The sequence below is a fragment of the Cherax quadricarinatus genome, chromosome 30 (assembly GCF_038502225.1).
Source record: "Cherax quadricarinatus isolate ZL_2023a chromosome 30, ASM3850222v1, whole genome shotgun sequence".
NCBI lineage: Eukaryota > Metazoa > Arthropoda > Malacostraca > Decapoda > Parastacidae > Cherax > Cherax quadricarinatus.
Genome location: NC_091321.1, coordinates 7,311,867 through 7,329,756, shown reverse-complemented (window position 1 = coordinate 7,329,756; position 17,890 = coordinate 7,311,867). Strand labels below are relative to the sequence as shown.

The 17,890-nt window shown below is 43.9% G+C and overlaps 1 long non-coding RNA gene across 1 annotated transcript in view; it reads right to left on the bottom strand.

Annotated features, from left to right (window-relative positions):
* Positions 1-17,236, bottom strand: part of LOC138853449 (uncharacterized) — a 137,090-nt gene extending 119,854 nt beyond the window's left edge. Inside the window, exon 1 of the long non-coding RNA XR_011392630.1 lies at positions 17,058-17,236. This is a non-coding gene — a long non-coding RNA (uncharacterized lncRNA). The remainder of the gene's footprint in view (positions 1-17,057) is intronic.
* Between the last annotated feature and the right edge of the window lie 654 nt (positions 17,237-17,890).

Below are 17,890 nucleotides of genomic sequence, written 5' to 3'. Positions count from 1 at the left end.
TCCTGATTAATGCAGTACTTAAACTACAGTATCCAGAAGTAGAACTAGTAGTAACTACAAGTAGATTCACTGGCACACACAGCTCTGTGTATGGCAGTGGAGTGACAAGAGTAGTTGTAGTTGGAAAACTGGTAAAAAGCGGAGGTAGTTTGTCACCCATGTCTCCCGTCCACTTCATCTCCTCAAGGAAGGCTCCTTGATGGTGAGGGGCTCTTGATTTAGGGAATTGGATCTGTGCTCCAGTTCCCCGAATTAAGCCTGAATACCTCCCCCCCCCTAGGCGCTGTATAATCCTTCGGGTTTAGTGCTTCTCCCTTGATTATAATAATAACAATCCCATCCACTTCCATCACTTCTGTAAACTCAATGTTTTTTTTTTTTTTAAATGTGGTATGGTACATTAACCTCTCCCCCTTTCCAGTTTTTCTGTCAGAAGTAACCGGAGAAAGGGAAGAGAGCCTTTTGTTTTTTGTATCTTTGCTTCAAACATCTAAATATATATATATGATAGTCCTTAATCTTGCTAGAAGTAGATAGTATCTCAGCAGACAGCCTCGGTGAGGAGACCTGGCCAAGGACGGGGCCGCGGGGACGCTGGCCCCAGCAATACCCTCCAGGTAGACTCCAGGTAGACTCCAGGTAGACTCCAGGTAGATACTTGCTAGTTTTACAGTACTTTTTAATTCTAAAGGAGAGAGGAAATGTTTTCCTTATTTTGCACCAACATTAGACTACAGAGCCGTGGTATGGTCGCCCGCAACTTCATAAACATATACAGAATTATCAAAACAGGCAAAAGGTCAAAGCCGGGCAACAAAACTGCTTCTAAAACTGGTAAACATTACTTTTGAAGGCTGACTAAATTTAGAAAGTAGAAGTGACCTTACTGGAAGATAAGAGGTGAAAGTTGGCTTAAATTTATGTAGAGATGTGATAACTGAATTTATATTATGTGAAAAATTTATGTGAAGATGTGGAAGGCAGAGAATAAAGACTTCTTGATGACAGTAAGAAGGAGAATTAAAGTCAGCATACTGAACTACATAAAAGAAATGTATATTATTATTATTATTATTATTATTATTATTATTATTATTCTCCGTGTTACAGTAACTTTGTATTTTACAAGGAATGTCAGTAGGTGTTATAAAGAATTATTTTGTTTTCTCTATTATTTATTGAGACCATCTCTCTCAAACTTCAATTATTCTATTTATCAAAACCATATTTCAAAATATTTTACAAAGAGCAGATTATTATTTTGGAAAATACCATAAATGACTAACTCTTCCCCGAATTCATTTTTTATCAGTTAAAAACTAGTGGGTGTGGCTGGGAGGGACCTGGGTCGTGTTGGGCGAGTATAGATTCCATTTAGCGGTGTAGGATCGCGTCTAATGGGATTGGATCGCTTTAAAGGGAGCTAGATGGTAGTGGAGAAGAATGGAGTCTCGTTAATCGACAAAGTTACTAGGTTTAGTGGGATTGGGATCGTTTAGAGGTGAAGGAGTGTTTGGCTAAGAGAACTGGGACTCGGCCATCAGTGTATGATCGTACTGGAAGGAATTGAATCCTCCTTACTAGGGAGCTGGACGGTTTCTGGTGGCGTTGCATCTTTGTTTAAGGCGCTGGAGCCTTATTAAGTTAGAGTATATTTAGATTTTGTATCTTGGGAAAAATCTTAGAAATAAGTACATTAGAAATAGGAACATTAGAAATAAGTGCATTAGAAGCACATTAGAAAAAGTGCATTAGACATAATTAGTTCCTTGCCTTCCAGATGTGTAGATAAAATACCTTTCCCATCTTGTAAAATATGTTAATTATCCAGGTTATATTTTCAATGTACTTAATATTTTTCACGGTGATGCCACGAATGGCTTCAATTTCAGAAAATCATCGATGCTTGTATACCTATATACCTTGCCCCCCCCTCCCTTGTTCTCCTACCCCCCTCACACAAACACACACACACACACACACACACACACACACACACACACACACACACACAGGGTACATAGGAGAATAAACGTCAGTAACAGTCAATAGTCAGGAATATTATGGTTATGTCATAGGGTGTTTTTTGTATGTTGTGTGTGTGTGTGTGTGTGTGTGTGTGTGTGTGTGTGTGTGTGTGTGTGTGTGTGTGTGTACTCACCTAGTTGTGGTTGCAGGGGTCGATTCAAAGCTCCTGGCCCCGCCTCTTCACTGGCCGCTACTAGGTCATTCTCCCTGCTTCATGAGCTTTATCATACCTCTTCTTAAAGCTATGTATGGATCCTGCCTCCACTAAATCACTTCCCAGACTATTCCACTTCCTAACAACTTCGTGACTGAAGAAATACTTCCTAACATCCCTGTGATTCATCTGAATCTTCAACTTCCAACTGTGACTCCTTGTTGCTGTGTGTGTGTGTGTGTGTGTGTGTGTGTGTGTGTGTGTGTGTGTGTGTGTGTGTCCAGGTTGCTCCTTCAACTTATATAGTTCAATCTTTGCAACATTGCAAGTACAATAATGTGCTTTTGTTTTCAAACATTATTGCTAAACTTTTTAATAAACTTAATACATTTTAATTATAAAAAAAAATATTTTTTATTTCTTCGTCACCGTATCTGTCTTTATCAGTGTATCTGTACTCACCTTGTTGTGGTCGCAGGGGTCGAGTCTCGGACCCTAATGTAGATTTTTCTCAAAAACACACACCTGGTTTTTCTAATTACGTCTGTGTCCTTGCTAATGCATTTTGTTTTTTTGTTTTTTTTTTTGTTTTTTTTTGCTCTGCGTGCTAGTTAATATAATTGTGTTAGCTGGAGTGCTAACTGTATTGCGTGTCGTGGCGACAGGTGGTGACAAACGTGACAGGTGGTGATAGACCTGGGTCCATCGACTGAAACCGCAGTGCATGACACGGGGGTGGTTCATTAGTATTTCCGTCCATCTGGTCCATAGTCAAGGGTTTTCCGGTCCGTGAGAGATGATCAATCCCCTGGGGTACGGTAGTAAAGTCTTGCGTGACTTTGGGTAAAGACTGGACAGATACATGGGTGGTTTTCAAGAAGGCGCTGGACAGGCACCTAAAGTCAGTAACTGACCAGCCGGGCTGTGGTTCATACATCAGTTTGCGTGCGGCCAGCGGTAATAGCCTGGTTGATCAGGATCTGATCCACCACAAGGCCTGGTCTTAGACCGAGCCGCGGGGGGCGTTGACCCCCGAAACCCTCTCCAGGTATACTCCAGGTAAGGACCTGCGTTGTATGGGCCAGTGGGCCTGCTGCAGTGCTCCATCATTCTTATGTTATGTCTCTGAATAGAGTAGATCCTCTTTTCCTTAAACACTTCTCACTAGCGGCTCAGGAACTGCTGCTCCTCTATGGCGCCATTAACCTCATCCAGGCAAAATTTCTTGCAGCTAAGTGCATCTAAAAATGCCTGGTCTTTAAGTCATTAACCCACCAGTTCAATGGCTGGTTTTAATCAAGGTTTCCTAAATGGCATAGGTGCTTAAAGGTGTTTACCAGCCGTGTTGGGGAAACCACTCTGTCTCCCATGCTCATCTCCCTAATTCTCCCCTCCCCTCTCCCACCTCTCGTTTATCTGCCATATGTTATAACTTTGTGATGAACTTCGTTGTTTTACCCCTGATGCATTTGCACTATTCCCTTTCCATCCAGTCTTCCATCCAGTCTTCCATCCAGTCTTCCATCCATCACCTCTCTCTCCCTCTCCTTTACCGTTTAGGTCTGCATACTGTAGTATATAGCGTTGCATATGGTGGACATTATCAAGATACGCACGCACAACACAAAACACTCAAGACAAAACACACAATATAAAACACAACGCAAAACACGCAACACAAAACACGCAACGCAAAACACGCAACACAAAACACGCAACACAAAACACGCAACACAAAACACGCAACACAAAACACGCAACACAAAACACGCAACACAAAACACGCAACACAAAACACGCAACACAAAACACGCAACACAAAACACGCAACACAAAACACGCAACACAAAACACGCAACACAAAACACGCAACACAAAACACGCAACACAAAACACGCAACACAAAACACGCAACACAAAACACGCAACACAAAACACGCAACACAAAACACGCAACACAAAACACGCAACACAAAACACGCAACACAAAACACGCAACACAAAACACGCAACACAAAACACGCAACACAAAACACGCAACACAAAACACGCAACACAAAACACGCAACACAAAACACGCAACACAAAACACGCAACACAAAACACGCAACACAAAACACGCAACACAAAACACGCAACACAAAACACGCAACACAAAACACGCAACACAAAACACGCAACACAAAACACGCAACACAAAACACGCAACACAAAACACGCAACACAAAACACGCAACACAAAACACGCAACACAAAACACGCAACACAAAACACGCAACACAAAACACGCAACACAAAACACGCAACACAAAACACGCAACACAAAACACGCAACACAAAACACGCAACACAAAACACGCAACACAAAACACGCAACACAAAACACGCAACACAAAACGCACGGACAATGACAACAACAACAGCAATACTTTCCAGGATGGTAGGTAAGACGCATAGGCAACAGTTAGGCAACTTTATTCCGAAACGTTTCGCCTACACAGTAGGCTTCTTCAGTCGAATACAGAAAGTAGGCAGGAACAGTAGAGATGTGAAGACGATGTAATCAGTCCATCACCCTTGAAGTCGTAGAATTTGAGGTTGTCAGTCCCTCGGCCTGGAGAAGTTCAGTTCCATAGTCAGGAACTATCTGAAGATCATGAGACAGTGCGGAGACTTAAATACTGTCGGAAGGAGAGGTGCCTGACCTCTCAGTGGCTACACTCTCACTACTACTAATACTACTACTACTACCCTGCACCTCTCCTTCCGACAGTATTTAAGTCTCCGCACTGTCGCATGATCTTCAGATAGTTCCTGACTATGGAACTGAACTTCTCCAGGCCGAGGGACTGACAACCTCAAATTCTACGACTTCAAGGGTGATGGACTGATTACATCGTCTTCACATCTCTACTGTTCCTGCCTACTTTCTGTATTCGACTGAAGAAGCCTACTGTGTAGGCGAAACGTTTCGGAATAAAGTTGCCTAACTGTTGCCTATGTGTCTTACCTACCAACCTGTCGGTATTGTATACCATTTTGATGTTCATCTTTCCAGAATGTAACCAGACTGACCTACCTCAACAGCCACCACCACCCCAGTGAACCTCCAGCCACCTACCTTCCCATCCACCCTCAAGGCTATAGGAGACTGAGGGGAAAGGGTACAGGAAAGGTCAGCTAAGCTCGTACCTGCATGAAAACAAACCACGTGAACAAACCACGTGAACAAACTACGTGAACAAAGATTCAAGGCACTTTAACTTGTTCTTCCTTAGGTAACATGGACAACGAAGAGACTTCATTGTAACCCTTAAAAAATTATAATTCGGAAGTAATGTGCTAAGTGAATCAATAACCCCGAAACAATGGAAAGAAACTTCGAGGCACGAGGTGCCTGGAGGGTAGATATACCTATCTACCCTCCGGGGATCAACGCCCCCGCGGCCCAGTCCACGACCAGGCCTCCCGAATAGCAGCCAGGGTTTAACGATCAAGGGCCCCGTCGTTATACCCGTCGTTCAACCATCCAATCACAAGGAAGTCCACCAAAGCTGTGAAGCGATGTGGTACACTCTTGAAACAACTTAGGCAGATTTGCCTTCCCTGCTGGTCGCCACGGCTTACCGTGTCTTGTGCTTGCATTTACCGCATTGTACATAGCTGTAAATACTGTACATAGGCTACATATATGTTGTAAATACCAGCTTATTTTTGGTGAAGGAAATTATATATATATATATATATATATATATATATATATATATATATATATATATATATATATATTCTGCTGTCTTTTTGCTCGTTTCTAAGTGGTTATCGCGTTACAGCCAAGTGCGAAGGACATATCTACACATGTGTACGTAATAACAGGTCGGTCATTTAGGACCCATCAAACCTAGACAGATATTTAGGACCCACCAAACCTAGACAGATATTTAGGACCCATCAAACCTAGACAGATATTTAGGACCCATCAAACCTAGACATATTTAGGACCCATCAAACCTAGACAGATATTTAGGACCCATCAAACCTAGGCAGATATTTAGGACCCATCAAACCTAGACAGATATTTAGGACCCATCAAACCTAGGCAGATATTTAGGACCCATCAAACCTAGACAGATATTTAGGACCCATCAAACCTAGGCAGATATTTAGGACCCATCAAACCTAGACAGATATTTAGGACCCATCAAACCTAGACAGATATTTAGGACCCATCAAACCTAGACAGATATTTAGGACCCATCAAACCTAGACAGATATTTAGGACCCATCAAACCTAGACAGATATTTAGGACCCATCAAACCTAGACAGATATTTAGGACCCATCAAACCTGGACAGATATTTAGGACCCATCAAACCTGGACAGATATTTAGGACCCATCAAACCTAGACAGATATTTAGGACCCATCAAACCTAGACAGATATTTAGGACCCATCAAACCTAGACAGATATTTAAGAAGCAACAACCTGGGTCTGGTACCAAGCACATCTGAGACAGCACTTTACAAGTGAAAAATCTTTAAATAAAATGAGAGAAATATACACACTAAAAAAATGTAAAAAAAAAAAAATAAAAATTTTTTAATCCCGAGCTGACCTTCGACCTCTGACCTAGCTGGTCAGAATCATATCTATTCTCCGCAGATCTGTCAAGTTTCACCTAAAAAGGAATTCGGTCTCTTTTGAGGCCTTTATAGGTCAGTGACTTTGACCTTTACCTGTGGCATTCCACCGACGGTCAACAACGGGTAGATGTCTCTTTTGTGGGTCTATAACTCCCAGACTCGTTAGAGTCCTGTTATGTCTGCGGTGTTCATCACTGTAGCTTGTGAACTCTCAACTCTGACATTTTATAGTGACGGGGATCGTTAACCTTCACATCTGACCTTGATAATCAAAGGATTTGACAGAGCAGAAATTGACAGATTTTTTTTATAGGAGAGACAGAGGCGACGGGTCAGACATAAATGGCGCAGAGGGATACTAAGAAATTTTTTTTCCCGTCTGAAGGTGATGAATAAGTGAAATGATCCAGGGGAGTGGTGAGCACACGCAGATAATTCATCGTTAGGGGACCACGACTCTTCAACACTTTTCATGCATAAGATATATTATGAAAAGACTCCTAGCTATCGTCGAGAGGGAACTCGATAAAGTTCTCAAATCAGTTGATATGCCGGGCTGTGGTGCATACGTTGGGTTGCGGTCTTCGGGCACAACAGCCCAATTGATCAGGCCAGAGACCTGGAGGCATGGACTGGGACCTGGTCGCGGGGGCGGTGACCTCCAGAAGAGACTACAGGTAACTCAATACACAGTTTCAAGAGTATGCATGATAGAGTCCATGAGGCGTGGTGAGGACCCGCCGAGTACTACTCGGCGAGTACACACACACACACACACACACACACACACACACACACACACACACACACACACACACACACACACACACACACAGGGATGTTAGGAAGTTTTTCTTCAGCCATAGAGTTGTCAGAAAGTAGGATAATCTGGAGAGTGATGTAGTGGAGGCAGGATCCATACATAGCTTTAAGAAAAGGTACGATAAAGCTTATGGAGAAGGGAGAGTGTGAACCTAGTAGCGACCAGCGAAGAAGTGGGGCCAGGTGCTGTGAATCGACCCCTGCAAACACAAATAGGTAAGTACACAGGAAGTGTAGTTTTATTCAATAAAATTAATAATGACAGTTACAAAACTCGCACCAAGTTTTGGGAAGGTAGTTTATCTCCGCCCACCCCCCTGCAACACCGCCCACCCCTCAAACTGCCCACCCCCCTGCAACACCGCCCACCCCCCTGCAACACCGCCCACCCCTCAAACACTGCCCACCCCCCTGCAACACCGCCCACCCCCCTGCAACACCGCCCACCCCCCTGCAACACCGCCCACCCCCTGCAACACCGCCCACCCCCCTGCAACACCGCCCACCCCCCTGCAACACCGCCCACCCCCCTGCAACACCGCCCACCCCCCTGCAACACCGCCCACCCCCCTGCAACACCGCCCACCCCCCTGCAACACCGCCCACCCTCCTGCAACACCGCCCACCCCCTCAAACACTGCCCACCCCGCCCCCACCGCCGGCGCCTACACCTGTCTGGAATCGATTAAATCCCACATTTCTTCCTGAGAGTGAGACTGTACCGTGTGTCGATACTCTCAAGGTCACCACAACCACTACCATCAGAAACATCGCCACCAGCAAGAAATAGCAGCAACAGTAACAATAGCACTAACAGCAGCAACAGTAACAATAGCACTGACAGCAGTAACAGTAACAATTGCACTGACAGCAGTAACAGTAACAATTGCACTAACAGCAGCAGCAACAGTAACAATAGCACTAACATCAGCAACAGTAACAATAGCACTGACAGCAGTAACAGTAACAATTGCACTAACAGCAGCAGCAGCAACAGTAACAATAGCACTAACAGCAGCAGCAATAACAGTAACAATAGCACTAACCGCAGCAGCAATAACAGTAACAATAGCACTAAAAGCAGCAGCAACAGTAACAATAGCACTAACAGTAGCAGCAGTAACAGTAACAATAACACTAACAGTAGCAGCAGCAGTAACAATAGCACTAACAGCAGCAGCAACAGTAACAATAGCACTAACAGCAGCAGCAATATCACTAACAGCAGCAACAGTAACAATAGCACTGACAGCAGTAACAGTAACAATTGTACTAACAGCAGCAACAGTAACAATAGCACTAACAGCAGCAGCAATAGCAGTAACAGTAACAATTGCACTAACAGCAGCAACAGTAACAATAGCACTAACAGCAGCAGCAATAGCAGTAACAATAGCACTAACCGCAGCAGCAATAACAGTAACAATAGCACTAACCGCAGCAGCAATAACAGTAATAGCACTAACAGCAGCAGCAACAGTAACAATAGCACTAACACTAGCAGCAGCAGTAACAATAGCACTAACAGCAGCAGCAGCAACAGTAACAATAGCACTAACAGCAGCAGCAACAGCACTAACAGCAGCAGCAATAGCACTAACAGCAGCAGCAATAGCACTAACAGCAGCAGCAGTGACAGGAACAATAGCACTAACATGAGCAGCAGCAACAGTAACAATAGCACTAACAGCAGCAGCAACAGTAACAATAGCACTAACAGTAGCAGCAGCAGTAACAATAGCACTAACAGTAGCAGCAGCAGTAACAATAGCACTAACAGTAGCAGCAGCAGTAACAATAGCACTAACAGCAGCAGCAGCAATAACAACAGCACTAACAGCAGCAGCAATAACAGTAACAATAGCACTAACAGCAGCAGCAATAGCACTAACAGCAGCAGCAATAGCACTAACAGCAGCAGCAACAATAGCACTAACAGCAGCAGCAGTAACAAGAATAATAGAACTAACAGCAGCAGCAGTAGCAACACTAACAGCAGCATCAATACCACTACACCACCCCAAACACCACGAGCAGCAAAGCAGTAGCTAAGAACTATAGACCAATAGTTTTAACGTCCCACATCATAAAAATCTTTGAAAGAGTTCTAAGAAGCAGGATTGCAAACTACCTGGACTCCCAAAAATTGCACAACCCAGGTCAACATGGTTTCAGAGCAGGTCGCTCCTGCATTTCGCAACTGCTTGACCACTATGATATGGTCCTAGATGCACTGGAAAACAAACAGAATGCGGATGTAGTATACACAGACTTTGCAAAAGCCTTTGACAAGTGCGACCATGGTGTAATAGCACACAAAATGCGTGCTAAAGGGATAACCGGCAAAGTAGGCAGATGGATCTTCAACTTTCTAACCACTTGCACACAAAGAGTAGTGGTAAACAGAGTTAAATCAGATGCTGCCATAGTGAAGAGCTCTGTCCCACAAGGCACAGTACTCTCACCTATCCTGTTCCTTATTCTCATATCAGACATAGACAGAGATGTAAACCACAGCACTGTATCATCTTTTGCAGACGATACTAGGATCTGCATGAGAGTGTCATCCATTGAGGACACTGTTAACCTCCAAGAAGATATAAACCAAGTTTTCCAGTGGGCAACAGAGAACAATATGATGCTCAATGAAGACAAATTCCAACTACTCCGTTATGGAAAACTGGAGGAAATAATAACTAGGACTGAGTATACTACAAACTCCAATCACACAATAGAGAGGAAAAGTAATGTGAGAGACCTGGGAGTGGTAATGTCAGAGGATCTCACCTTCAAGGATCACAACAATGCCACTATCACATCTGCTAGGAAACTGATAGGATGGATAATGAGAACATTCAAGACAAGAGATGCTAAGCCAATGATGATCCTTTTTAAATCACTTATTCTTTCTAGGATGGAATACTGCTGTACATTAACATCCCCATTCAAGGCAGGTGAAATTGCAGAGCTAGAGAATGTACAGAGAACCTTTACTGCACGTATAAGTTCCATCAAACACCTTAACTACTGGGAGTGCCTGGAAGCACTTGACTTGTACTCACTAGAGCGCAGGCGAGAGAGATATATCATAATCTACACCTGGAAGATTCTGGAGGGACTGGTCCCTAATATGCACACAGCAATCACTCCATACGAAAGCAAAAGACTTGGCAGGCGATGCAACATACCCCCAGTGAAAAGTAGGGGCGTCACTGGTACACTAAGAGAAAACACAATAAGTGTCCGGGGCCCAAGACTGTTCAACAGCCTCCCACCAGCAATAAGGGGCATTACGGGAAGACCCCTGGTTGTCTTCAAGAGGGAGCTGGACAGATACCTAAAGACGGTGCCGGATCAGCCGGGTTGTGGTTCGTAAGTTGGATTACGTGCGGCCAGCAGTGACAGCCTCGTTGATCAGGGCCTGATCCACCGGGAGGCCTGGTCGTGGACCGGGCCGCGGGGACGTTGATCCCCGGAATTCCCTCCAGGTAGGTAGACGAGAACGAGAGAGAGAGAAAGAGAAAGAAAAAGAAAGAGGTAGAGAGAGAAAGAGAGAGAGCAATACGTGTCATTAACAAGATGGTAATTGATACCGTGGGAGGGGGAGCTGGGACACAGATTATAGTCAGACAATAAATGAATAACAAGGATTAAGGTTGTTACACGTTATAGGGTTGGAGAAGGGAAAGTGTGTGTGTGTGTGTGGGGGGGGGATGTATGTGTGTGTGGTGTGTGTGTGTGTATATGTGTGTGTGTGTGTGGGGGGGATGTATGTGTGTGTGGTGTGTGTGTATATGTGTGTGTGTGTGGGGGGGGGGGATGTATGTGTGTGTGGTGTGTGTGTATATGTGTGTGTGTGTGTGGGGGGGGGATGTATGTGTGTGTGTGGGGGGGGGATGTATGTGTGTGTGGTGTGTGTGTATATGTGTGTGTGTATGTGTGTGTGTGTGTATGTGTGTGTATGTGTGTGTGTGTGTGTATGTGTATGTGTGTGTATACTCACCTAGTTGTGGTTGCAGGGGTCGATTCACAGCTCCAGGCCCCGCCTCTTCATTGGTCACTACTAGGTCACTCCCTGCACAGTGAGCTTTGTCATACCTCTTCTTAAAGCTATGTATGAATCCTGCCTCCACTATGTGAGTGTGTCGAGTGGGTGGGTGTGTGGGGTGGGAGGGGGGGTTTACGTTTAGGTTCGAAGTCTTTCAGCTCTATGTGGATATTTCCTAAGGTTCTTTTGGGACAAAATTGTTAATTTTTACATTAACATAAATGAAAAAATATATCTTTAAACGCATAAGAGAAAATTTTAGAAAGGACTTAATTTTAAAATTAAGTCTTTTCTAAAATTTTCTCTTATGCGTTTAAAGATATATTTTTCATTGATGTTAATATAACTTTTTCATTCATATTAATTTTGTACAAAAAGAACCTTAGAAAACTCTACCTAACATTATTATAACAAACGCAATTTAATTTAGCCTAATCCAACTAAATATATATCATAAGTTTACAATAATTTAATAATAAACAAAACACAGCGAAATATATTTTTTCGATAGGTTCAGAATGATTTTTGTGGAATTATTGCATACACAAATTTTTGCTTGCCTTATTCGGCAAAAAGAGCATTGCTACTTAAGCCAAAATCACAAGTTTTACCCATTCGACACGATATATATATCGTGCCGAATAGGTAGGGAACCCTCCCCTTGTATTAACGAAAAACCTCTCGAAGTATCGTGAGTAATCATCTTCCTCGGAATAAACCTCATTGCCTCCCATTCCCCATTCAAAATTTACCTCCCCTTCCCCAATAGGTTTAGCGGTTGGCCGTGAAAAATAACAATGGAGAATTAAGTTTATTTTTGTGTACCACTTGGCTGCGAGTGGATTCTTGCCGTCGCTCTGTTGTCAGGGTGAATTATGTGGTCGTTATATCACAGGTGAGGAAGTTAAGATTTTTCATATCCTCAGCATGGTGATATAATGAGGCGAGGCAGTGAATATACCATCTCACCTCACTCTACTCTCCTCTACTTTACTTCTCACAACTAGTACATAATACGAATTAAAGGTTGGGAAAGGGAATGTCTTTCACACTATTACAATTATTATTGAATTGTATAATATACTTGGTTAATAAGAATAGGAAATGATAATAATATCTCTGGGAACCCATAACAAAGCCAAATACGTGGGAATGAGGGAATATAATTAGCTGATAAAACTCAGCATCCACTTACTCCAAATATAACGGAGTCCACCTTCCACAGGGAGTATAATCCAGAGTCCAGTTCCCACAAGGAGTATACGTCAAGTACCCCAGTGGAAATACGTTCAAAAACCCAATGGAAATAAGTCACTTTGACTTTTTGGGTTACCCTAAGTAATCTGACACTATGTATGATATTTGTACTTATGCGTAACTGTCCAGCTCCCACAGGAAGGCTCCACCTCTCCAGTCCAGAGAGACAGTCTCCCCTGCTTTCAACAGAAGCTATCCACTAAGTCTCTAGGTCTGTCCCCCGTCGGAGTCTAACCATTGAATCCTCTCTCAGCATACGTATAATATGGGAGAGGACAGTGCCCTGGATACTTCCCCTAAACTTATAAAACCCACCACATCTCAACACACCATAACTACAGTCTAGAGAGGTCATCTCTTGCGAGACTCGCCACGTGGTCCACAAAGAGCCGAGATTCCCCTGACAGAGATCTCACATGGTGGAGGCTCGATACTCCGGCTAGAAAAAGCCAGACAGGAAACTGGCAGTTTGACTGGAATATTCATAGCGAGGAGAGGATAGTCTCGCGAAGAGATGAACTATCCAGTGTCACTAGTCAGCAGGTTACTATCTCACTCAGACCTGTGCACTAGCCAGCTTACTAACCAAATTACTAACCGTAACGTCAGAATACTACTACTACCACTACTACTAAAGATTTTGTCCTCCTTGAGTGTGTTTTCTTTCCAGAAATTCACAGGTGGTGTCACACCAGCACATAAATTCAACAACGACAGTGAAAATCTTGATCAGGTGAATGTCTTCCTCCTGACCATCACAGTAACAACTACGCCTTCAAGTAGGTCAACCACGAATAATTCCAGGCCAGAAGCTGAGTTATGGGTGGGGAAATTTGACAATGTTCTTTCTTCCCTCCCGTACCCTCCTCCCCGTGGAAAAGAAGTAAAAGTATTGCATTAAAATCTTTCTGTTCCTCTATTCTTTACCCTCCGTCCTTTCCTTCCTTCCTTCGTTACTTCTCCTTCAGTTCTTCTCCTTCACTTCCTCCCTCTCTCTCTTCTTCTCTCTCTTCCTCTCTCTCTCTCTCTTCCTCTCTCTCTCTCTCTTCCTCTCTCTCTCTCTCTTCCTCTCTCTCTCTTCCTCTCTCTCTCTCTCTTCCTCTCTCTCTCTCTCTTCCTCTCTCTCTCTCTCTTCCTCTCTCTCTCTCTCTCTTCCTCTCTCTCTCTCTCTCTTCCTCTCTCTCTCTCTCTCTTCCTCTCTCTCTCTCTCTCTCTCTCTCTCTCTCTCTCTCTCTCTCTCTTCCTCTCTCTCTCTCTTCCTCTCTCTCTCTCTTCCTCTCTCTCTCTCTTCCTCTCTCTCTCTCTTCCTCTCTCTCTTCCTCTCTCTCTCTCTTCCTCTCTCTCTCTCTTCCTCTCTCTCTTCCTCTCTCTCTCTCTTCCTCTCTCTCTCTCTTCCTCTCTCTCTCTCTTCCTCTCTCTCTCTCTTCCTCTCTCTCTCTCTTCCTCTCTCTCTCTCTTCCTCTCTCTCTCTCTTCCTCTCTCTCTCTCTTCCTCTCTCTCTCTCTTCCTCTCTCTCTCTCTTCCTCTCTCTCTCTCTTCCTCTCTCTCTTCCTCTCTCTCTCTCTTCCTCTCTCTCTTCCTCTCTCTCTCTCTTCCTCTCTCTCTCTCTTCCTCTCTCTCTCTCTTCCTCTCTCTCTCTCTTCCTCTCTCTCTTCCTCTCTCTCTTCCTCTCTCTCTTCCTCTCTCTCTCTCTTCCTCTCTCTCTCTCTCTCTCTCTCTCTCTCTCTCAGTTGTACCATCTAATCCCTTAATAAAGGAGCTTGGACCCTTGGAGTTATAGAGGTGCAACAAAGACACCTGTGTGTCCAGGTGTGTGGTTCTCGTTACTGACTCTACAAACCCACATCACACAGGTAGTTCCCTTCATCTTATTACACCTAAAGTAATGTTATTATGATTATTATAATTATTATTATTGCATTTTCATGTGGAAACGCTAAACTCGTGAGGGTTATTTAGGGCCAAGGGGAATGGGAGGTAATCAAGTATTGTCCTAAGAGAGGGGGTACCTGGAGTCTACCTGGAGAGTGCTCTGAGGGTCAACGCCCCCGCGGCCCCGGTCTATGGCCAGGCCTAATTGCTTGGCTAAAGATTCTTTCGCCAACATCAAGGCAGCCCTTCCTCCTTAGTAACCCAGGGTAACCCAGGGTAACCCAGGGTAACCCAGGAAAACGAAGCAGTGTGACTTCTGTTCGAGTGCTGTGATCCTGTTCTCCCCCAGTATGCGACCCATTACAGTCAACTATCACCCAAATTACCTCCCCCCGACGTTAATGTCATCATCCTGAACCCTGACTACTTCCCCCTACCATGATTCTGAACCCTACTTCCCCCTACCATGATTCTGAACCCTACTTCCCCCTACCATGATTCTGAACCCTACTTCCCTCTACCATGATTCTGAACCCTACTTCCCCCTACCATGATTTTGAACCCTACTTCCTCCTACCATGATTCTGAACCCTACTTCCCCCTACCATGATTCTGAACCCTACTTCCCCTACCATGATTTTGAACCCTACTTCCCCTACCATGATTCTGAACCCTACTTCCCCTACCATGATTCTAAACCCTACTTCCCCTACCATGATTCTGAACCCTACTTCCCCCTACCATGATTTTGAACCCTACTTCCCCTACCATGATTATGAACCCTACCTCCCCCTACCATGATTCTGAACCCTACTTCCCCTACCATGATTCTGAACCCTACTTCCCCCTACCATGATTCTGAACCCTACTTCCCCTACCATGATTCTGAACCCTACTTCCCCTACCATGATTCTGAACCCTACTTCCCCTACCATGATTCTGAACCCTACCTCCCCCTACCATGATTCTGAACCCTACCTCCCCCTACCATGATTCTGAACCCTACTTCCCCTACCATGATTCTGAACCCTACTTCCCCCTACCATGATTCTGAACCCTACTTACCTTCTACCACGATTCTGAACCCTGCTTACCTTCTACCATGATTCTGAACCCTGCTTACCTTCTACCATGATTCTGAACCCTGCTTACCTTCTACCATGATTCTGAACCCTGCTTACCTTCTACCATTAACTCAGTACCTTTAACCAACACCTATAATATGAACATGTCTCGTGTAACCCCTCCTAATACAGCTGACCAGCATAACCTGCCCACCGTAACTTTGTCCCCTCACCCCCACCATAAATCCGATTTCCCCTACAACCCCCTCCCCCCGCTATAAAATATGACTCCACCAAACATCCCTACCACTAAATTGACCCCAGTAACCCACCCCTCTGCGATATTTCACCTTCTCTCTACATGCTACCTTATGGAAAACAAAATGCAATTACAGAAAATTCCCATTCCCATTCAAGCACAACCCTTCAGCGAGCGCCATTACTCTCTCCACTGCACCTTCAATTATATCCACTCTCTCTCTCCCTTTCTAGTTTCTCTTCTTGCCCCATTCTCTCCCTTCTGTATCCTCCGTGTCTATCCCTCGGTTTACTCCCTCTCTCTTAACCCCCCTCCCCCCGTCATCATTCTTGGCCACCTTCCTCTTCCTCCTTTCCCTCTTCCCGCCCTCCAGGGTGGGGGAGGAGGGAGGAGGGTTGTAGTGTAGTAGGGAGACACCTCACTTCTAGAAGCCAGGTGGTCACTGGGAGCGAGAAATTTAAACTGATTAACCTAGCTGGAAGAGACCAGCTGAGAGACTTTAAAAAATCTGTACGCAAATGATTTCAGTATTTTCCCCAAAAGAAAAAAATATAAATTATTCAGATACGCCATAAGAGAAAATCCTCATATTATCGCTCTAAGGAATCCTGGTTTGACACACCCTAAAAAAAATCTAATTGCCCTGCCTAGATAATATAACTAATATCCTTGCCACAGAAATTTAAAAAAAATACATGGTAAAATGATGTATATCTTAGTAGAAATTCAAGCTAATGGGAACGAGAGTATATAGGTAGTAGTATCGTCTTCCCCAAACAAAAGAAAATCAAGAGAATGACACCCGTCTGTATGGCTAATCTAGGTGATTCGCATTGTGTTATCTTGAGACTGAGTCAGTAGTTTCTGTGAACATAGGAGACAGAAGTATTTATATCCCTGATGGCCTACCTTGGTCTGGAAGCTCTAATCTTTGTTGAGACTATATGGCGAGTTTCCTACGAGTGGTGACCTCTCTAGCTAGTAGGGTGTGAAGGCCTTTATAAGCTCAGGAAAGTAAGGTGAGGACTTGTTGGAGAGCTACGGCGCAGAGCAGAGTCCTGTCTCTGACTTGAAGAGATGAGACTTCCCTAGAGAATATAAAATCTTTGGTATCAAACTTACCGAAAGAAGTGAAGAAAGGGATCTTAGAGTAATCACAAACAACGGCCTTAAAAGTGCCAAACACTGTGTAACTGCGAGCAGCAGTGCTAACAATGTCTGGTTGAAGCTTCGAGCACAACACACCAGGCGCCATATTGATACTCTGATGCACTTGTTAGAGTGAATCTTGAATATAGCATCTAGTTTTGGTCACTGGAGAGGTTACAGAGTAGACTTTCCAAACTCGTACCATCCCTCAGAAACAAATTTTACGAAGAAACACTTAAAGCACTCAACCTTTTCTCTCTTACGAAACGGAGACAGCAATCTCATTCGAATCTTTAAAATAATGAATTGCTTCGACACAAACATGAACTATTTGAAGTGCTAAACGAGTCCATAATTCAAATCAATGACATGTTGCACTGTCGGCCAGGCAGGAGAAACAACGCGAACTTATGCAAGCTTCTTTTATGTAGAAAAGATCATGGAAGAATAGAATAATTAAATTACAGCCTAATGTTGCAAGGCACCATATTTGTTGCATATGTATCTTCCCTAATAACCTGTCGGTATTTTATGCCATTTTAATATTCACGATGTTGTAAGGGCAAAGATAATTATAGAAGAAAGCAGACATT